Raw genomic sequence first — 23,339 nt, forward strand, 5'->3', positions numbered from 1 at the left:
TCAAAGAGCTCAACTTTGATTTCAAACTTTCCGGTGAGAAGCAGATTTTTGATATCAGCTCGTTAGATGAATGGAGGGCCCAGGCATATGAGAATGTCAAGCTGTTCAAGGAAAAGGTTAAGAGATGGCACGACAAACGAATACAGAAACGAGAGTTCAATGTAGGTGATTATGTCTTGCTATACAATTATCGTTTGAGATTCTTTGCAGGCAAGCTTCTCTCTAAATGGGAAGGTCCCTATGTTATCGAGGAAGTATATCGTTCTGGTGCCATCAAAATCAATAACACGGAAGGAAATTTTCCTAGAGTGGTAAATGGGCAAAGAATCAAGCATTACATCTCTGGTACTCCCATAAATGTAGAGACCAATATCATCAATGTCATAACTCCAAAGGAGTACATAAGGGATGTTTATCAACCTGTTTGAGACCCTGAAAACGAAGAGGTATCTGTTTCGGCAAGAAATTGGACTCCGATGCTTTTCCAATAGGAAATTTCCTCTATTTTGGAATTTTTGGAAAATTAGAAAAATAAAAAGCAGTCAGAGAGCGCACGAGGCGGCAACAAGCCCTGCCACCGCCCCCTACCCCCTGGTGGCGGAGGGCAAGCTTGTGGGCACCTTGTGTGCCTCCCGGACTCCGTTTTCTTGTGGAGCACTCCTTCTGGTCCAGAAAAAATCAATATATACTCGCCCGAAGGTTTTGATCTCTGTATTGCGCAGTTTTCCTCTGTTTTCGTTTCGAGCTTGTTTCTGCCGCAGATTTAGAGCAAAGATGTCTCAGGAATCTGTTGGGGAGAATGATCTTCACCAAGTTCATGAGGAAGTAGATGCTGATCTGAAAAGAGTAGAAGTCACGGAAGCCAGGGACCAAGCTAAGGAGAAAACCCAAGCTAGGGAGGAAGTTCAACCTATGTTCAACATTGAAGATGTTGAAGGAGTAGATTTTCTCCAACCCTTCCTCCACGTGCTGTCTCCATCCTTGATTGAACTCTTGAGGTTTTGCGAAACAACTCGTGCTCACAATATTTCCCTTTCTCGTGAAGTTGTTTTTCTGGAAAACCACGTCATAGATCTCAAAGGTATAAATCAAAGATTGATAGCACTCTTGGAATCAAAGGCGACAATTCCACCACCAAAGGAAGACAACTAAGCATTGGCATGGGCAACCCCCTTGGCTTCTGCCAAGCTTGGGGGAGTTTCCCTGGTATCGTATCACCTTTATATCTTTTGCTTTTACCTTTGTTTTAGTTCTTTCCTTTTCAGTTTTTCTTTTTTCTTTTAGAGGAATAAGTCTTTAGTGTTTAGTTTGAGTCTTTTGCTTTTGTCTCTCCCCTGATGTATTCGAGCTTACGAGCTCTATAATAAAGAGTATCTTAGTCAAGGGCTTTGCTTTGTGCCATGATCAAAAGTATGAAAAGAACGATAGCATGAAAGATCATGAGACGATCTTATGGAAAGTGATAACTTCACATATGACACGTATGATGATTGAAACTTGTTGAGAATAAATCAACATAGACCTTACTCATTGTTGCAATTAATAAGAAGTAATAAGGAAAGAGAGGTTCACATATAAATATATCATCTTAGACACTTTTTATAATTATGAGCACTCACCAAACTATTACATGCTTAGGAGTAGATGTTGGACAAGGAAGACAACATAATGAATTGTGTTTGCTTGGTTCCAAACAATGTTATATGATTAGAGATCCCTTAGCATGTGACGATTGCTTCCACCTCATATTAGCCAAAACTCCCGCACCAAGTAGAGATACTACTTGTGCATCCATAAACCTTCAACCCAGTTTTGCCATGAGAGTCCACCATACCTACCTATGGATTGAATAAGATCCTTCAAGTAAGTTGTCATCGGTGCAAGCAATAAAAATTGCTCTCTAATATGTAGGATCTATTAGTGTGTGGAAAATAAGCTTTGTACAAACCTGTGATGAGGAAGACATAAAAGCGACAAACTGCATAATAAAGTTCTTTATCACAGGAGGCAATATAAAGTGACATTCCTCCGCACTAAGAGGACACGCATTCAAACCTCAAAAGCGCATGACAACCTCTGCTTCCCTCTGCGAAGGGCCTATCTTGTACCTTTACTTTTTGCCCTTGTAAGAGTCATGGTGATCTTCACCAATTCCGTATTTTTGCCTTTGTCTTGGCTACCGTCACATGCTTGGGAAGGATCTATATTCATATATCAACTTGGAGTTGAGTACTCATGCTTTATTATTGTTGACTTTACCCTTGCGGTAAATAGTTGGGAGGCAAAACTATAAGCCCCTATCTTCCTCTGTGTCCAGCTGAAACTTTGACACCATGAGTACCACGTGAGTTGTAACAATTGTGGAAAACAAAAGAGATGATTGAGTATGTGGGTTTGCCTTACAAGCTCATATTTGACTCTTTCTGATGTTCTGATAAATTGCAATTGCTTCAATGACTATGGACTATTGTTGGTTACTTCTCGGTAAGGTTTTTTCTTCATGCTTTGCATTGTGAAGGAATTGTTACTTTCCCATAGAATATTTATGATGTATTGCTGTTCTATGTGTGATCATGATGCCCTCATGTCCGTATTATGTTTTATCGACACCTTCGTCCCTAAACATGTGAACATGTTTTTGGAACTTGGTTTACGCTTGAGGACAAGCGAGGTCTAAGCTTGGGGGAGTTGATACGTCCATTTTGCATCATGCTTTCTTGTTGATATTTATTGCTTTATGGGCTGTTATATTACTTTGTGGTGCCATATTCATGCCTTTTCTCTCTTATTTTGCAAGGTTTATTTGAAGAGGGAGAATTCAGGCAGCTGGAATTCTGGACTGGAAATGGAGCAAATCTTAGTCCACTATTCTGCACATCTCCAAATGCCCTGAAAAGTTACATGGATTTTTTTGGGATTATATAAAAAATATTGGGCGAAAGAAGTACCGAAGGGGGGCTGCCAGGGCGCCACAAGCCCTGCCAACGCCACCCCCTGGTGGTGGAGTGGGGGCTTGTGGGCTCCCAGACGGCCCACTAGCTCCCCCCTTTTGCTATATGAAGGGTTTCTTTCTAGAAAAAAATCATTCAGCAGCTTTTTCGTGGTTTCGCCGCCGCCACGAGGTGGAACTTGAGCAGATCCAATCTAGAGCTCCGGTAGGACGATCCTGCCGGGGAAACTTCCCTCCCGGAGGGGGAAATCGTCGCCATCGTCATCACCAACACTCCTCTCATCGGAGGGGAGGCATCTTCATCAACATCTTCATCAGCACCATCTCCTCTCCAATCCCTAGTTCATCTCTTGTAACCAATCTTCGTCTCACGACTCCGATTGGTACTTGTAAGGTTGCTAGTAGTGTTGATTACTCTTTGTAGTTGATGCTAGTTGGATTACTTGGTGGAAGCATTTATGTTCAAATACTTGATGCTATTCATTACATCTCTGATCATGATTATGATTATGCTTTGCGAGTAGTTACTTTTGTTCCTGAGGACATGGGATAACTCATGTTAATAATAGTCATGTGAATTTGATATTCGTTAGGGTTTTTTGATATGATGTATGTTGTCTTTTCCTCTAGTGGTGATATGTGAACGTTGACTACATAACAGTTCACCATACTTGGGCCTAGAGGAAGGCATTAGGGAGTAGTAAGTAGATGACGGGTTGCTAGAGTGACAGAAGCTTAAACCCCAGTTTATGCGTTGCTTCGTAAGGGGGTGATTTGGATCCACTAGTTTAATGCTATGGTTAGACGTTGTCTTAATTCTTCTTTTGTAGTTGCGGATGCTTGCCAGAGAGGTTAATCATAAGTGGGATGCTTGTCCAAGTAAGGGAAGCACCCAACCGCCGGTCCACCCACATATCAAACTATCAAAGTAACGAACGTGAATCATATGAACATGATGAAACTAGCATGACAGAAATTCTGGTGTGTCCTCGGGAGCATTTGTCCTCCTATAAGACTTCGTTCAGGCTTGTCCCTTGCTGCAAAATGGATTGGCCCACTTGCTGCACCATTGCTACTACTTGTTACTTGTTACTTTTTGCTTGCTACGTTTCACCTCACTACACAATCACTTGTTACCGCTACTTTCAGTGCTTGCAGTTATTACCTTGCTAAAAACCGCTTATCAGAGCCTTCTGCTCCTCGTTGGGTTCGACACTCTTACTTATCGAAAGGACTACGATTGATCCCCTATACTTGTGGGTCATCATATACTAAGACATGTATTCCACGAAGGAGTCGCGAAACTTCTCTTAGGTTCTTATCTGATATTCCGTCTATACGGAGCATACGTTGGTTTAGAATTGCTCAGGAATTCATTGATAGTGACTTTTGAAGTTCTAGGTTTTCTAGTCTACTCCTATTTTTTCTGGATCGAGCCGCTTACCCTCATTCTACTCATACAACCCTGTTCACGAACTTGTAAAATCAATGCCACAAAGATAGCAAACTCGATTATCGAATATATAAGGAATGGGGCGACGGTTTGGGACCAGATATCCGGGGATGTGGAAAGAGCAGCTGTGAAAAGTGGAAAACCCATCAAAAACAATGATTGCTCACGAAGGTTTCCATAGAAAGACCCCTTAGTTCTGGCAAACAGATCACAATTACACGTACCTGGGAGCATACGATGGAATGAACAAAATACGAATAGTTAACATAATATTGTCATAGATATTAGGTTGTAACTTGATCATGAGCGTATTTGTTGATGTTGCACCCATGAAGTATGGAAAGTGCCAACCATTGGGAATCACCCGGGGAGGAGTTAGGAGCAGGAACAAGGAGAAGCGACAACCACTTAAATGGATGATTCTATTGTATTTCTGCCATTGTTCCCCATAGCAACTGGGGATCGAAAAGCACCAAATTTGATGACTTATTAAGGGAAAGACGAAGTAAGAGCATGCTATTGAAGAAGTTGCAATATATGTCGGGGGTCCTCCGTTGATTGTGTACTAATAAAATACGAGTCCAAAGGTAGGGTAATAAAGGGTTTAGCTAATGGAGAAATTGACTCTTCCTGGAACCATTAACGCGTAAACCATGTCAAACCAAGACCGATCAATATCCAAACGGAACGGATTCGAACTTCTCCTAGAAAAGTTTCCGGTGCGAATTTAAAAAAAATGAGTAATTCAAAGTAAAAATGAATTTGAGGCATCCGCCGGACTGAAGAGACTGATTCCTTTCTGCGGGACCTTTTCTTTGTTTGCGTCATAGAATTCTGCACCCTGTTTGCAATCAATGCAAATTGACATTGCTCAAGATCCCGAGAAGGCCCTAATAGAAGTGGGACCGTCTCTTCTAAGCTTTGAAGTCCCTTTTCCATTTCCATAATTGCTTTACAACAAAATCCCGTGCTAATCCCACAGCACGCAGTTGTCCAACCTGGGTTTTTAGATAGTGGTTGATTGCCCTCGATTCGTAACTACTACACTCGCCCCCAACATCTTTTTATTATGATTCGCTCATTTTGAAGGTTCGTTCTGCTTTTGGTCTTCAAGAAATTCAGAATATTTTTGAATTCCCATGTTTATGCTGGTTCAAGCGTGTCCCCCTCGAGAAAATATGTAATGGGATTTTCCTGAGCAGGCAGGGCGTCCTCAGCAGGTGGGGGTCCAGAATCAATTCCAAAGTCCAGTGCCAACTTCATGATCAAAATCAACTATCACCTTCTCGGGACTCGACCTGGAACTTCTTTCACTTTAATATGCCTCGTTCAATGATAAAGCATTTGATCGAGGAGCAGCACTAATGAGACACGCTAGACGTCCTACTTTTTGGGTTTTTAAGGTGACCGATGCCTTTCAAAAGTGTGCTTTGGGCCCATCCTTAATACTTGATGCAGAATGGAGCTAGTTATCCATTTTCAAAAGCGGATTCGGTGGTCCAAGAAGTAGAATTACGCATAGATTGTCGAAAGAAAGACGAATAAAGACAAATGGAATGGCCTGTGGACATGACCAAAACAAGGGCTAGTAGCACTTTTCTTAGGAATTGCCCCTGCAGACAAAGGACAAAGGGTTTTCAACTAAAAAGAATTAGCAGGTTTGTTGTATATTGACTAAGCTAAATAACATTTTCACTACTTTTGGCCACAGGCGAGATAGAGTTGTTTCTTGAAATTGATTTCAGACCGATTACTCATAGAAAATGACTACAAAGCAAGGCGAAGGCATGGAGAATTCAATGCTGATGGGAAGGTATTAGTTAGTGGGTGCAATCGAGCATGTCGAACCAAGCTAGCATTTGATTAAGATGAAATACTTTTGGGTGGGGCATACTAAGGTTAAATTTGAAATGAGTAAGTGCTTCGAGCCTCATGCTTTCCTGTTTTATTTGGTTGGGAAATGGTTCTTTCCTAATCTCTTTTTGAAATAATTCTATCTCTGTTTGCTAAGTATGTCAATTTCTCCTTAGTAACAAGGCCATAACTGTGGTATTACAAGTTTTGACTCATTTTTTACCAGTTTGGATCATCCCGATCGTGCCGTCGTGGAGTCTTATCTTTGTGTGGCTCCGATCTCTAGAAGCGATTAAACTTCTTCTACGGGTTATTCTTCTACTGCTTATTTTCGGACCCTTCTTTCCTCTTATACGGATTGGGAAAGTATTTCTATTATATGTATATTCTTAAACACATGACAACTTAGGCACACACTTTATTCGAACAGTGGGGCACAATACTCTAAAAGAACTTATTGGAAAAAACATAGCGGTAACGGCTGTTTTAGAAAGCATCTCTTCCTTTCTGAAACTCAAACAACCTACTAGGCTACTAAAAGTCTAATCCAGACAAAGAAGTTAGCGAGAAAACGATTCCTCAATCCGAAGTAAGGGTGGGACCATCTTATTTTCTGATCATTTAGAGCTGCTCACAAGGCCTAAACCTTCCTTTAAGCCCTGGAGCTTCGACACAGCCTTTTCCTTCCCCACAGGACAGAGCTCAATTTACCTTCACCACAACTCTAAAATAAGGAGAATTAGCTTTAGACAAAAGGGCTCGCACTCAATTGATCCGGGTCAACACTTCCTATTTCTGGTTTCGGCTTTATTTTGAGTCCTTGTAGGGGCTCATGACAGCCCTGTAGGGGATCCAAAGGCTTTCGAGCAGTAGCGGCAGCGGGGCGGGAGAGTTGGTTATTGTATTGATCCTCTCATGTTGGTCCTTCTGCATCATCCGGCAAGGCTCGGAAGTCTGAGCTATTAAGGTGCGGTTGATGGATAAGAGGCCTTTGATTTGTTAAGGGAGAGAGGGGAGAGTCATTCCAGAGTTGGGTGGGAATTGTTGATAGAAATTTGGATTTTCCCTGAGGTACGATAGCGTCTGAATTAAAGAAAGGGAATATGGAAAGTGAATATGGTAAAGGATACAAAGAGTAGGTTCCCTGAATGACTTTCACGCGTCTTTTCTTTGAACAAATAAATCTATAAATAAAATTGGATGGATCTTCCACATATGCTATGAGTGAAGCTTATCATCACTAGCGAGTGGTATGGTATCACCGTCTTCGTCCTGAAAGCATCGGCAAAGCTAAGCCAGTGTAGGCTTTGACACTACTTATATTCGCTACAAGTATTACACTCGCTTTGCTACACTCTTCTCTTATGCTTCATGCTTTGCATCGGCTAAATAAGCCGCTGATCCCTGGTGAATCCTACCCACATAGAAATGCGGAACCATCGGGGAAAGGAAAAACATATTCAATCCTAGGAGAGAAGTCACTGGTTCAATAGGACTAGGGAGAGGACCCTGATCACCTTGCCAATGAATTTAAGGCTTAGGAAAATCATCCTACAATGGACCATAGGGATTGAGAATGAAGAAGACATAAAAATAAGGTTATGTTAATAAAAAGAAAACCTCCTCCCATTCAAAGTCGTCTTCAAGTACCTTTTTGATTCTTTATCGAATATGGGTGGATCAACTATAGGTGATCAACGAGGAGGTCTACAACACAGACTTGTTCATCCCCGGACAAATTTTCGCGTTCGGAAGCATCGTTCTACACGCTGATCCGGCCGCCCGCCTTGGTCAGATCAGAATTTTGCCCCTAGTCATGAAGTCAGGTTCGGGAGCCTAGCGTTCACAGACGACCCGTGGGGAGACCTTGTGTTAACAGGGCTTTCCGTTCCATTAAAGGAGCACACGGACCTCGATGCTTTGTCCTCCGAGGTCATGAATCCAATCACCGTGACAAACTTCATCCCTAATCTGGCCTTAAAGCCCGACAGGCTCGGGGCGTCCGAACTCGCGTCAGCCGAGCTCTCCCCAAGGGCGATCTCAAGCGCCGTCAGGGGATCAAGGACACAAGCTGACCCCAAGCACACAAGTGGCCCAAGCACCGCCGAGATCCCAACACTTCACAGATTACTCGACCAAATCCAATCTATGGGCATGACGAATGGTCAAGGAATGATCTATGATTAGATCGGGATCAGACCCAACGACACGGAAATCCACATCCCGTCCATCACGCATCTGGTTTGTACTGTCGAATGCCTAGTCTAGGGCTCCTTGTTCCAATCATCAGAACTAATAATGGTACGCATCCCAGTCGCTGATGACCCACAAGTGTAGGGGGGTCTCTCGTAGTCCTTTCGATAAGTAAGAGTGTCGAACCCAACGAGGAGCAGAAGGAAATGACAAGCAGTTCTCAGTAAGGTATTCTCTGCAAGCACTGAAAATATTAGTAATAGATAGTTTTATGATAAGGTAATTCTTAACGAGTAGCAAGTAACAAATGTAACAAAGGTGCAGCAAGGTGGTCCAGTCCTTTTCATAGCAAAGGACAAGCCTAGACAAACTCTTATATATATATAAAGCAAAGTGCTCCCGAGGACACATGGGAATTTCTGTCAAGCTAGTTTTCATCATGCTCATATGATTCGCGTTCGTTACTTTGATAATTTGATATGTGGGTGGACCTGCTCTTGCATGCTTCCCTTCCTTGGACAACCTCACACTTATGATTACCCTCTCTCGTAAGCATCCGAAACTATGAAAGAAGAATTTAGATAAATCTAACCATGGCATGAAACGTACGGATCCAAATCAGCCCCTTACGAAGCAACGCATAAACTAGGGTTTAAGCTTCTGTCACTCTAGCAACCCATAATCTACTTATTATTCACAATGCCTTCCTCTAGGCCCAAATAATGGTGAAGTGTCATGTAGTCGATGTTCACATGACACCACTAGATGAGAGACAACATACATCTCATAAAAATATAGAATGAATACCAAATTCACGTAATTACTTATAACAAGACTTATCCCATGTCCCAGGAACAAACGAACTACTCACAAAGCATATACATGTTCATAATGAGAGGTGTATTTATGAAAATTAAGGATCTAAACATAAAGTCTTCCACCAAGTAAACCAACTAGCATCAACTGCAAGGAGTAATCAACACTACTGGCAACCCACACGTACATATGTGAGGTTTTGAGACAAAGATCGGATACAAGAGATGAACTAGGGTTTGGAGAGACGATGGTGCTGATGAATATGTTGATGGAGATTGACCCCCTCTCAATGAGAGGATCGTTGGTGATGACGATGGCTTCGATTTCCTCCTCCAGGAGGGAAGTTTCCTTGACAGAACAGCTCCGTCGGAGCTCTAGATTGGTTCTGCCCAAGTTGCGCTTCGACACGGCGATCCTTCGTCCCGAAAGTTCTAGATTGTGTTTTTCCGTGTCAAAACCCTTCATATAGCAGAACATGGGAGCCGGGGGCCTGCCAGGGGGCCCACAAGCCACAGGGGCACGAGCAGGGGGTAGGCCGCACCCTGTTGGCTTGTGGCCACCTGGTGGGTCTCGTGGCTTATTTCTTCCGCCCAAAATTCTTATATATTCTAAAATAATTCCCCGTAAAGTTTCAGGACTTTTGGAGCTGTGTAGAATAGGTCTCCAAGATTTTCTCCTTTTCCGGTCCAGAATTCCAACTGCCCGCATTCTCCCTCTTCATGTAAACCTTGTAAAATAAGAGAGAAAAGGCATAAGTATTGTACCATAATGCTTATTAACAGCCCTTAATGCAATATATATCAATAGAAAAGTATGATGCAAAATGGACATATTAACTCCCCCAAGCTTAGACATCGCTTGTCCTCAAGCGAAAGCCGAAATCGATAAATATGTCCACATATTTAGAGATAGAGGTGTCGATAAAATAAAATGTGGACATGAAGGCGTCATGGCTATCTTTAGAAAAGCAACACATATTGACATATAATCTCTTATGCTGGAGTAATAATTCATTCACATGGAAAAATATAAATCGACAACTCTATTGAGAACTAACAAACTTTGATCTGAGTCACTGAAGCAATTCCAAATTATCATAACATAGGAAAGAGTTAATGTAAGAGCTTGTCAAGCAAATCCAGATACTCAATTATCTTATAGTCTTTCATAATTGCTAGCACTCACACGGTATCTATGAGGTCAAAGCTTCCATCAGACACAGAGAAAGATAGGGGCTTATAATTGTGCCTCCCAACTATTTACCTCAAGGTTAGTGTCAACAATAATAACTCATGATCACCCACATCCGAGTGGATAGATGTGTCTAGATCATTCCCCAAGACATGACGCTTGCCAAAAGATAAAGGCAAAATAAAGGAAGTGGTGAAGATCACAACGAGTCTGGCATAAAGGTAAGTAATACCAAGTGCACATTCCTAAGAATTGCTCCAACATGCAATGGATTACAAGAGGACAAATGTTCAGAGTGTCTTCCCGTGGAGATGTTTCACTTGCCACATGATCCATCTCTCTTCCTTTTGCATCCTCTACATGACATGACCAAGGAGGAGAAGAATCAATACTTTAAAGAAGCAAGGAGGACAAGAATCAATACTTCAAAGAAGGGTGTAGCTGAGAAAGACATGCATAAAGATGGTGTAGCTGAGAAAGTCATGCATCTTCTAGCCCAAAGAAAGTGAACAAGCTTTTAAGAGCATCTGTGTGGGGGAAATCAGGATGCAATCTAAAATCTCTCTTGGCATGTCTTGGATTTCCACCGAAGAATCAATGCATTCAATCCGCATCTTCCTTACAAGAATAACTTGCTTAAGACAGGAATCCTAGTTCGTATTCTGAGCTCACCTTTGGGGATCAGTTTTGCATACCAAATAAGAAGAACAGGTTCATTCATTCATTCCGAGCAGGTTGGCCCTATCGGGTTAGGTAATTGATATAGGAATTCCAAGCAGCCGAGATAATGGAATTCAAGAAGATACCAACTCGAAGGAACCATGGAAAATAAATAGGGATTCTTCATGTTCTGATGCAAGTATAGTAGTGGAAGAAATGAGCACTCAACTGTATTATATCTGGCTACTAAAGCAGGTGTGCATTTTAACTCTGGCTACTAAAGCACGTGTGCATTTTCACTACCTTGACTTTCCAATATTGATAGATCGCGATAGAAATCAGGTGTATAATCATCTGAGCTAAAGGTGGATAATCATATGAGCTAAAGGTGGAGGTTAACAAACCTTGTGCCGGAGAGGAATTAGAGCTGGATGATGTTGATAAAATCACATTTCCTACTACTTAACTTGTTAATCAAGTCGACGGTTCTATTTCGAGAGTCTCAGGTGAACAATGAGAAGAAAGATAAACAAAAGGAAGTTTTCTTCTTGTTCATTGAACTATTAGCGTTGGCTCTCGGAAAGCACCTGTGTTTCTATTTCCTTAAAGCTCATTCCTCCCATAGGTAGTGTGTGAGAAAGGGTGAGGGATCGAACGTCCAATCACTTATATTATTATAGACTATTATTATCATGCTTATATATGTACTTCTCCAAGTGTGTTAAGGGGACTCATTGAAGACCCGGCCTACTCGATTGCTGTAAGAATGAGAACGGCCAGCACCATGGGAGTTATTAAACGAACTCTTTTCTTTTAACGGACAACCCAATATCTCTGCTAGGAGACTTTGCTGAGAGTTTGCATTCGCCAGTGTGCCACCATTCCTTATTCATATTGTACTTCACTTCTCTATGCTTCATGCATTCCGCTTTCATCTTGTGATACCCCAGACCTATTTCTTTGGATCCTTAACTACAAAAGTAAGCACCTCCCCTAACTAATTAGTTAGTATCGAGAGACTAAAAAAATCATTAAAGGAATCAATGAAGGAGTTCAGTCAGCACCGAGCCAAGCGAGCATATATTCAATATGTTGATTGTACCAAAGGAAGGATTTGCCTTATCACGAAAGCCACATTCGTTTCGTTTGAGGAAGTCACACATCTTGTTCCCTATAAATAAGGAGATTCATTATTTTTTTCAAAAATCCCTCTTCTTCCTTCTCAAGCCCCTACCACAAGACCAAGCAGATCTCATCATGCACAAGACTCAGAGTGCATCTTTCTAATGGCATGGCTGGCTGGCGAATGTGATCTATTCTCGTGTCACATCGCTTTTTTCTTCTCCCTCCATTTTCTTCACTACTACCACTTATACACATAAATCAAAGAAGCATTGTGGAATAGTGGCATTTCATTAATGGCTTAAATGTTCTTAGTGAAAGGGTTACTACAAAACCGTCAAACTCAGAGCGGTCTTTGAAAGTCAATAGGAGCATAGCGGCATCATCCAAGCCAAACACGTCTCCTCGGTAAAGGGTATTCTCGCGCAAAGAAGATAAAAAACATAACAACTGATTTTGCTCAATGCATGTCACCCGCTCTCTCTCAATACATCAAGTGACTCTCTCTCATAAGACAGAGAAAGATTACCTATTCATCCAATCCAATTTGATCAGAAGTGAGTTCATTGTTGTTGTATAGCGAAACCTTTCCTTGACAAAACCATTCTCAGCTAATATAAGCTGAGCTATCTATCCAGATCAGGGTTGAACGAAGCGAATGGAAAAGCCAAAGAAAACACAAATCCATTGCAATTAGAAACCAGTGACTCTACAGCCAGGGCTCGATGGCGATGTAAGATAGAAAGAATGGGGAGTTAGGGCTTCGGTTTCCTCTATAGCTAGTTTCAATTCCAAATCATTTGTCGACATGCGGACTCACTTCTCTTTTATGGGATGAATTTTATTATCCAAATTGTATATTTACGTGGGTGCATCAAGTACAACAAGAAAGAAGTACACATTGTTGACTCGCTATTCGAACAATCCTAGTGCATCAAGTACAACAAGAAAGAAGTACACATTGTTGCATCAAGTGCATCAGGTCAGAGCTTGTGGTAGAAGATTGGGCTCTGCTATGCAGATCCACTCAACTAAGAAAGAAGTACACATTGTTGACTCGCTATTCGAACAATCCTAGTTACTAGTAGCTAATCAAGTAAGAGTAGGGTGGCCGAGAAGCTTCTTTCCGGTGCCCCCAAAAGCAAAGCACGGACTCTACTCACTCATGCATTTTCCACCTACGGAGGGAGAAATCATCTAAATATCCTCATCCCCTGAAAGGGAACCCGAAAACATGACGAGAGTGGTTAGGGTGACTAAGGAGGAATGCAGTGGTACAAAGAAGAAGCGGAGGAGACTTTCGACCAAACAAAACCTCTTGGTTTATTAGTTGGCTGCATGGATTGTTATTCGTTCGACTACCACTAGTCTGCTTAAGTTGACGGATAAGACGGATGACTATCAACATTGCTCTCGTCATGACACAGCCTCTTTCACTTCTCATAGAAGAAGGATGGAATAAAAAATAGTTGAATAAACCAGCCTAAGTGGGTTCAATTCTAAAGGATAATCATAGTCTTTGTTGCCTCGGTTGTCTACCACTCCGTGAGTTGCTAGATTGGGTAGGAAAAAAGGAGTTATCAAGGAGTATGGGTGGTCCGTTTTGCATCAGTTACCTTGGTTCGTAAGTACCCGTATTTCTATCTATACCTCATACCCTTTTTTCTAGTAGTCAGTCTATGTTATAATCCCTTTTAAAAGAGCTAGAGGAAGTAATGGGATATTTGAAGCCCACGCTAAATCCTTTAACTCTTTTTCTATTGTGCTCAGTCCCTTTTGCAAACTCTCTATCCTGTCTCCACAAGCCTATAGCCCTCGTTTGAGGAAGATGTGTTTGGTTTGCGCCATTGATAACATCATATTCATATCGAAGGAGTCGAGAAAGAATCAACCATAAGCAGTCTTTACTGAAGCAAACCCCCAATCTGCGGAATTCGACTCAAATAATTCGGCTGAGCACTGGGCTACTTGCACTTAATGCTTATACTTATGTTGGGGCCCATGATGAACGGCACGTCCATGAGTTCTTCCAAACTACGCCATGGACCAGGCATGGGGCTGTGGTGGGACCCACTCTGAAGGGGGCCAGTCGGCCTACTACTGAAGGAGGCTAGCCGGCCTGCTGATACCCTTTGGGGTTCACATGTTGTTCAAATAGCGACTGATTGATACCTTCCGTGCCTTACCTATTTCTTCTTGCCTGCTTCTACTGGGGTTCAAAGAACCAAGGTGGTGCTACACTATCGTCTTGAATGGAACTTTCCCTAACAGCATTCCCTGGTGTGATCTACCAAATAGAGCCCCTCTGCCTGCACACGGGACATATAAACCAACATATAATCTTCCACCAAGTAAGCCAACTAGCATCAACTACAAGGAGTAATCAACACTACTAGCAACACACAGGTACCAATATGAGGTTTTGAAACAAAGATCGGATACAAGAGATGAACTAGGGTATGGAGAGGAGATGGTGCTGATGAAGATGCTGATGGAGATTGACCCCCTCTCAATGAGAGGATCGTTGGTGATGAAGATGAATTCGATTTCCCCCTCCGGGAGGGAAGTTTCCCTTGCAGAACAGCTCCACGGGAGCCCTAGATTGGTTCTGGCCAAGTTCTGCCTCGAGACAGCAGCGCTTCATCTCGAAAGCTCTCTTCTAATTTTTTCTAGGTCAAAACCCTTCATATAGCACAATATGGGAGCCGGAGGCCTGCCAGTGGGGCCACGAGCCACAGGGGCGCGACCTGGGGGTAGGTCGCGCCCTACTGGCTTGTGGCCAACTGGTGGGTCCCCTGGCTTATTTCTTCCTGCCAAAAGTTCATATATATATATTCCAAAATAAGTGACTTGTCAGGACGTTTGGAGCTGTGTGGAATAGGTCTCCAAGATTTGCTCCTTTTCCGATCCAGAATTCCAGCTGCCGGCATTCTCCCTCTTCATGTAAACCTTGTAAAATAAGAGAGAAGACATATGCATTGTACCATAATGTGTATTAACATCCCATAATGCAATAAATATCTATATAAAAGCATGATGCAAAATGGACATATCAGATGCTATTCGTTATTAGGGCACTGTCTCACTTAGGAGAGGATGATGGAGACAATGATTCCCCCACAAGTCGGGGTGAGACTCTGGACTAGAAATAAAAAGAACAAAAAATATAACAGTAAAAAGGGAGAAATGGAAAGAAATGCATCTTCTAGCCCAAAGAAAGTGAACAAGCTTTTAAGAGCATATGTGTGGAGGAAATCAGGATGCAATCTACAATCTCTATTGGCATGTCTTGGATTTCCATCCAAGAATCGATGCATTCGATCCGCATCTTCCTTACAAGAATAACTTGCTTAAGACATGAATCCTAGTTCGTATTCCGAGCTCACCTTTGGGGATCAGTTTTGCATACCAAATAAGAAGAGCAGGTTCATTCATTCATTCTGAGCAGGTTGGCCCTATCGGGTTAGGTAATTGATATAGGAATTCCAAGCAACCGAGATAATGGAATTCAAGAAGATACCAACTCGAAGGAACCATGAAAAAGAAATAGGGATTCTTCATGTTCTGATGCAAGTATAGAAGTGGAAGAATTGAGCACTCAACTGTATTGTATCTGGCTACTAAAGCAGGTGTGCATTTTCACTCTGGCTACTAAAGCACGTGTGCATTTTCACTACCTTGAATTTCCAATATTGATAGATCGCGATAGAAATCAGGTGTATAATCATACAAGCTAAAGGTGGATAATCATATGAGCTAAACGTGGAGGTTAACAAACCTTGTGCTGGAGAGGAATTAGAGCTGGATGATGTTGATAAAATCATATTTCCTACTTCCTAACTTGTTAATCAAGTTGACGGTTCTATTTCTAGAGTTTCGGGTGAACAATGAGAAGAAAGATAAACAAAAGGAAGTTTTCTTGTTGTTCGTTCAACCATTAGCGTTGGCTCTCGGAAAGCACCTGTGTTTCTATTTCCTTAAAGCTCATTCCTCCCATAGGTAGTGTGTGAGAAAGGGTGAGGGATCGATCGTCCAATCACTTATATTATTATAGACTATTATTATCATGCTTATATATGTACTTCTCTAAGTGTATTAAGGGGACTCATTGAAGACCCATCCTACTCGATTGCTGTAAGAATGAGAACGGCCAGCACCACGGGAGTTATTAAACAAACTCTTTTCTTTTAACGGACAACCCAATATCTCTGCTAGGAGACTTTGCTGAGAGTTTGCATTCGCCAGTGTGCCACCATTCCTTATTCATACTGTACTTCACTTCTCTATGCTTCACGCATTCCGCTTTCATCTTGTGATACCCCAGACCTATTTCTTTGGATCCTTAACTACAAAAGTAAGCACCTCCCCTAACTAATTAGTTAGTATCGAGAGACTAAAAAATCATTAAAGGAATCAATGAAGGAGTTAAGTCAGCACCGAGCCAAGTGAGCGTAGATTCAATATGTTGATTTTACCGAATGAAGGATTTGCCTTATCACGAAAGCCACATTTGTTTCGTATGAGGAAGTCAAACATCTTGTTCCCTATAAATAAGGAGATTCATTTTTTTTCAAAAATTCCCTCTTCTTGCTCCTCAAGCCCCTACCACAAGACCAAGCAGATCTCGTCATGCAGAAGACTCAGAGGGGATCTATCTAATGGCATAGCTGGCTGGCGAATGTGATCTATTCTTGTGTCACGTTGCTTTCTTTCTTCTCCCTCCATTTTCTTCACTACTACCGCTTCTACACATAAATCAAAGAAGCATTGTGGAATAGTGGCATTTCATTAATGGCTTAAATGTTCTTAGTGAAAGGGTTGCTGCAAAACCGTCAAACTCAGAGCGGTCTTTGAAAGTCAATAGGAGCATAGCGGCATCATGCAAGCCAAACACGTCTCCTTGGTCAAGGGTCTTCTCGCGCAAAGAAGATCAAAAACATAACAACTGATTTCACTTAATGCATGTCACCCGCCCGCTCTCAATATAGCAAGTGACTCTCTCTCATAAGACTGAGAAAGATTACTGATTCATCCAATCCAATTTGATCAGAAGTGAGTTCATTGTTGTTGTATAGCGAAACCTTTCCTTGACCAAACCATTCTCAGCTAATAGAAGTTGAGCAATCTATCCAGATCAGGGTTGAATGAAGCGAATGGAAAAGCCAAAGAAAACACAAATCCATTGCAATTAGAAACCAGTGAATCTACAGCCAGGGCTCGATGGCGATGTAAGATAGAAAGAATGGGGATTTAGGGCTTCAGTTTGCTCTGTAGCTAGTTTCAATTTCAAATGATTTGCCGACGTGCGGACTCACTTCTCTTTTATGGGATGAATTTTATTATGCAAGTTGCATATTTACGTGGGTGAATCAAGTACAACAAGTCAGGTCAGATCTTGTGGTAGAAGATTGGGCTCTGCTACGCAGATCCACTCAACTAAGAAAGAAGTACACATTGTTGACTGGCTATTTGAACAATCCTAGTTACTAGTAGCAAATCAAGTCAGAGTAGGGTGGCCGAGAAGCTTCTTGCCGATGCCCCCAAAAGTAAAGCACGGAGTCTACTCACTCATGCGTTTTCCACCTACGGAGGGAGAAATCATCGAAATATCCTCATCCCCTAAAAGGGAACCCGAAAACATGACGAGAGTGGTTAGGGTGACTAAGGAGGCCGTAAAAATTAGTAGTGCATTTTTGAAAGATAAGATTAAAAAAAGGCGAGAGTACCATAATTGTTAGTTAGGGGGTAAGCTGGTCAAGTCAAAAGAAGGTTCCTGACTATCTAGTAAATGAGTGCACGAAGAAAGGGAATAACATGTTCACAAACTAGTACTTTTTCCCCGGTAGGTATGTTTTACAATAGGAATGTGCCATGAAGCAAGAAAAGGAAACATGTAGATAATGTTCTAACGTGCCGCTATTTACGACAAGTTTCTAATGCATCTAGGAAAGAGAAAATGAAAATGTTGTGGTCACCCTACTCTGGAGAATAGAAAGGCAAGATAGACTATTGAAGCCAACCTTTTCATCCCCAAAAGCCTTTGGAAGACCTTACCCATCCATATTTGAAGCAACCTAAAAAAGCAGGTGACGTTGTTTCCTGAGGAGTTGATGACCTTGTAGAAGCATTTGCCCTTGCTGCTCTTTCAACTCAAGAGGATCAAATCATCCCCGGGAAACAGCAGAGGGAGAACCTGTTCCAAAACCCAAGGTAAAGAGTCTTTATGATTGAAAAAGATAATCCCAAGAAGGGGACACAAGAACACGGTCTAATTTGGCTTGCACTAATGTGGAACTCAGTCTCCTATTTTTCCAAGTGAAAGTTGGGCCGACGAACCCCGTGTCAACAAAGCTCCAAGTTTGTGATCAAATTATTTTTGATCTTGTCCCTTCCTTCGATTTCTTTGTTAAGGGAACAGTTCATTCGATATTCTATGGCTCCCAACTCTGTTTTGGCACCGGCTCCTTAAAAAAGTACTAGGAATGGCAAATGGTTCGATTAAGGCTAACGCAGGAGCTCGTACTCCCGTGAGCACCAGGCCCCTTCCTTATCGGTTTCCCTAATCGGACTTCTTCCTCTGGCTCTTCCAGGCTATGCTCCTCGCCTAAATCGGTATCAATAACTTCTATCATACTTCGACCTCTCATTGGAATGATAAGTTGGCTACGAAGAACTAATAAGTTTATCTTCTTATCACTTTCTTTAAGCCTTTCCTTCCGCTTCCATCGATAAATATATATAGATAACCTTGGAGAACAGATTAAGGTGTTTCCACTCTTAGGTTGTTCAATATGCAAAGACTGTGTCAATCACTACACCACTGATACGAAAAGCAAGCATTAATTTACCGTCACTTACCAGCTAGCCAGATGAGGCGCAGTAAGAATCAAGACAGTTCTTCAGAAAGGTTGCATTACTTGCATCAGCCTTTATCAAAATGAGGGAGTCATCAGCAAATAAGAGGTGTGACACCGAGGGGTTGTCCTGACACACCTTCACTCCCGAAAGATTGTTGTTCTCCTCAGCATGAAGTAACAAGCTTGAGAGCCCTTATGCACATAAAGGAAAAATTACGGACTAAGGGGGTCACCTTGGCGAAGCCCTTTTGAGGATACAAAACTATTAGTTTCATGGTCATTAAACCGAACAAGGTACTTTACAGATGATACACATTCCATCATCAAAGAAACCCATCTTGGTGCAAACCCCATCTTAAGCATTATTTATTTCAGGAAGCACCATTAATCTCTTGTAATATTCCCGGTTGGCAAGCATTTTGTTAATCACCCTATAAATAACATTACATAGGCTTTTCTTTATTGCGTTACCTTTTTCTGCATTCTCCACTTTTGGTATCACCACGATCACTATGTCATTCCAGCCCTCAGATATGTCTTGTGTTCACGGCCTGGAGTACTTCACTCACTAAGTCATTCTCAAGCCTCACCCAGAAATGCTTGAGAAATACAACATGAAGCATGTCTGGTCCCGCGACCCTCAAATCCCCAATATTGAACAGTGATTTATTTATTTCGTCTGCTGTGAATGGAGATAGGAGACTCTCATTCATCTGCTGCGTCACACTCGCCCGCACCTTGCTAATCACATCCAGGTTTGGAGCTAGGACCTCGGAGATAAATAGATGAGAGAAATAGCCCTAAATATGTGCACCGAGTAAGTCATTACCTTATATTCGATCTCCAGTATCCCCTTTGTGTCTGTATGTATCTCTGACCGCATAAAATCTCCATAGCCAATTTTCAAAATTGGATTCTGAAAGTAGAGGCGGCTTTTTGTACTAATCTTATTTCAAACAATCCAGGAACTTCCATAACATTGGCGTGATTCAGTTTGAGCAACACATCCTGACGCAATATATCTTCGTAATGAAAATGGAGTGGAAACATCATGGCTTTCCGCTTTCTTGAGAATGAGCGTTGTGAACTATCCGCAAAAAGGATAGTTGATCAAACCGAAACCAACGTCAAGTACGAGTTATTAAGAGTCGAATCAAAAAAAGTGTACTTCCTTTACGGCCGAAAAGAATGGAATGCTGCTTTGCTCTGCTGGATGCGTCGGATCCCATATAATAATCTCGCTCTTTACCCGATCATTAGAACATTTTGTGGGCAACGCGCCTGCTCTATTGTTGCGTAGCAATAGAAGGCTGCTCATGCTACTTTGGTGGCACTTTTTTGCCTTCCCTTCACTCTAGACAGGATCGCTAATGGACACAGGGAGGGAACATGCAAAGTGTTTCATTCATAATGGAAAGAAAGACACCACTACTTTGCCTCTTTGTTGGACCGCCAGCACGAACATAGTGGTCTCTAACCAGGACCATGAACCAATTCAAATTTGGATCTTGACATGTCGGTTGTTTTTAACCGTAGGCATCTCGCTAGGAAGTTGGTGGGCTCATCATGAATTAGATCGGGGTGGCTGGTGGTTTCGGGATCCCATAGAAAATGCGTCTTTTATGCCTCGGGTATTAGCCACAGCTCGTATTCATTCAGTATTTCTACCCCTTCTTCATTCTTGGACCTTGCTTCTGAATATATTGACTCGGGGATAGTAGCTTCTTTCTGTGAGACTTTTGCTACCCATGTTGATCTCCCCAAGGAGAGGTGGTTTAAATATCATCCTCCCATTGAACTTAAAGAGGTCGAACCTATTAAAGTTGAAGAGCAAAATATTATTTATGATGTTGATCCTGTTATTCCTAGTGCTTACATTGAGAAACCACCTTTTCCCGTTAGAATAAAGAATCATGCTAAAGCTTCAATTGTGGTTCGTAAGTGTTGTACTAGGACACCTATACCACCTGAACAAATTAAATTTGAACCTAGTATTGCTATGGTTAAGGATCCCTTGGTTGATTATATTGATGGGCATGCTATTCATGTCTGTGAAGAAGCTGGTAGAATTGCTAAACCTGACACTAAAGGTAAACATAGACCTATTGTTGGCGTGCATGTTGTTTCTATTAAAATAGGAGATCATTGCTATCATGGCTTATGCCATGTGGGTGCTAGTGTGAGTGCACTTCCTTTTACCTTAGACCAAGAAATTATGAATGATATTGCACCACCTGAATTAGAAGTAATTGATGTTACCATTAAGCTTGCTAATAGAGATACTATTGCACCAATTGGGATTGTTAGAGATGTTGAAGTCTTGTGTGTGAAAATAAAATACCCTACTGATTTTCTTCTTGTTGGCTCCCAACAAGATGATTTTTGTCCCATTATATTTGGTAAATCCTTCTTGAATACTCTTAATGATAGGATTGATTGTGAGAAAGAAACTGTTACTGTAAGTTTTGGGGATGTGTGTCATGAGTTCAGATTCTCTAAATTTCATACACAACCCCATGACAAAGAATTGCCTAGTAAAGATGAAATTGTTGGTCTAGCTTCTATCGTTGTGCCAACTACCGACCCCTTAGAACAATATTTGCTAGACCATGAAAATGATATGCATATGAATGAAAGGAATGAAATAGATAAGATTTTCTTTGATCAGCAGCCTATTTTGAAACACAACTTGCTTGTTGAAATACTTGGGGATCCTCCTCCACCCAAGGGCGATCCCACGTTTGAGCTTAAACAATTACCTGATACCCTAAAGTATGCTTATGTTGATGAAAAGGAGATATATCATGTTATTATTAGTGCTAACCTTTCAGAGCATGAAGAAAAGAGATTATTGAAAACTTTGAGGAAGCATCATGCTGATTTTGGATATACTCGTGATGATCTTAAGGGCATTAGTCCCACTCTATGTCAACACAAAACTAATATGGAGCTAGATGATAAACTAGTTGTTGATCATCAACCATGGTTGAATCTTAAAATGAAGGAAGTAGTAAGAAACGAAATACTAAAGCTTGTGGAGGCAGGTATAATTTATCCTATTGCTCATAGTATGTGGGTTAGTCCCATTCATTGTGTCCCTAAAAAGGGAGGCATTACTCTTGTTCCTAATGATAAAAATGAATTGATCCCGCAAGGAATTATTACAGGTTATAAAATGGTACTTGATTTTAGGAAATTAAATAAAGCCACTAGGAAACATCATTACCCTCTACCTTTTATTTATCAAATGCTAGAAAGACTATCCAAACATACACATTTTTTGCTTTCAAGATGGTTATTCTGGTTTCTCTCAAATACCGGTTTCAAAAGAGGATCAAGAGAAAAACACTTTTACTAGCCCTTTTGGTACCTTTGCTTATAGACGTATGCCTCTTGGTTTATGCAATGCACCTTCTACCTTTCAAAGATGTATGATGGCCATATTATCTGACTTTTCTGAAAAGATTGTTGAGGCTTTCATGGATGATTTTTTCCGTTTACGGGACTTCTTTTGATGACTGCTTGAGCAACCTTGATCGACTTTTGCAGAGATGTGAAGAATCTAACCTTATCTTGAATTGGGAGAGGTGCCACTTTTTGGTTAATGAAGGCATTGTCTTGGGACACAAGATCTCCGAAAGTGGTATTGAAGTTGATAAAGCTAAAGTTGATGCTATTGAAAAAATGACGTGTCCAACAGATATCAAAGGTATAAGAAGTTTCCTGGGTCATGATGGTTTCTATAGGAGGTTTACTAATGACTTCTCTAAGATTTCTAGGCCTCGCACTAGTCTCTTGCAAAAGGATGTTCCATTTGTTTTTTATGATGATTGCATAGAAGCATTTGAAATTGTTATGAGAGCCTTGATCACTGCACCTGTTGTTCAACCAACTGATTGGAACCTACCCTTTGAAATTATGTGTGATGCGAGAGAAAAACGAAGCCTTATAAATTGTAAATGAATCCCTAAAGGCGGATACAGGCTTAAACCTATTCATATATCATATCCCTCGCTTGACTCTTCTCAGAAAAGGTTCTCGTTCCCACGAATCTGGATCTACCTCCTAGCATTGATAGCGATTGATTGAATTCGTACTCTGAGAAGCTTTTCTGATTTCCTTTCTCTCCAAGAATTTCAATAGGAGAAGATGCTGGTCTGGCTTTTACTTTGGCGCCTACTTCCTTACTTCTCCTTGCTACTCCTTGAGTACTCTGACTCAGCGGCGGACTTTCCTGTTATGT

The 23,339-nt window shown here is 41.4% G+C and overlaps 1 pseudogene; it reads right to left on the reverse strand.

Annotated features, from left to right (window-relative positions):
• Positions 1–4,367: 4,367 nt before the first annotated feature.
• Positions 4,368–5,174, reverse strand: LOC123398859 (annotated as a pseudogene).
• Between the last annotated feature and the right edge of the window lie 18,165 nt (positions 5,175–23,339).

This window comes from Hordeum vulgare, chromosome 1H (assembly GCF_904849725.1).
Source record: "Hordeum vulgare subsp. vulgare chromosome 1H, MorexV3_pseudomolecules_assembly, whole genome shotgun sequence".
NCBI classification, from domain to species: Eukaryota; Viridiplantae; Streptophyta; class Magnoliopsida; order Poales; family Poaceae; genus Hordeum; species Hordeum vulgare.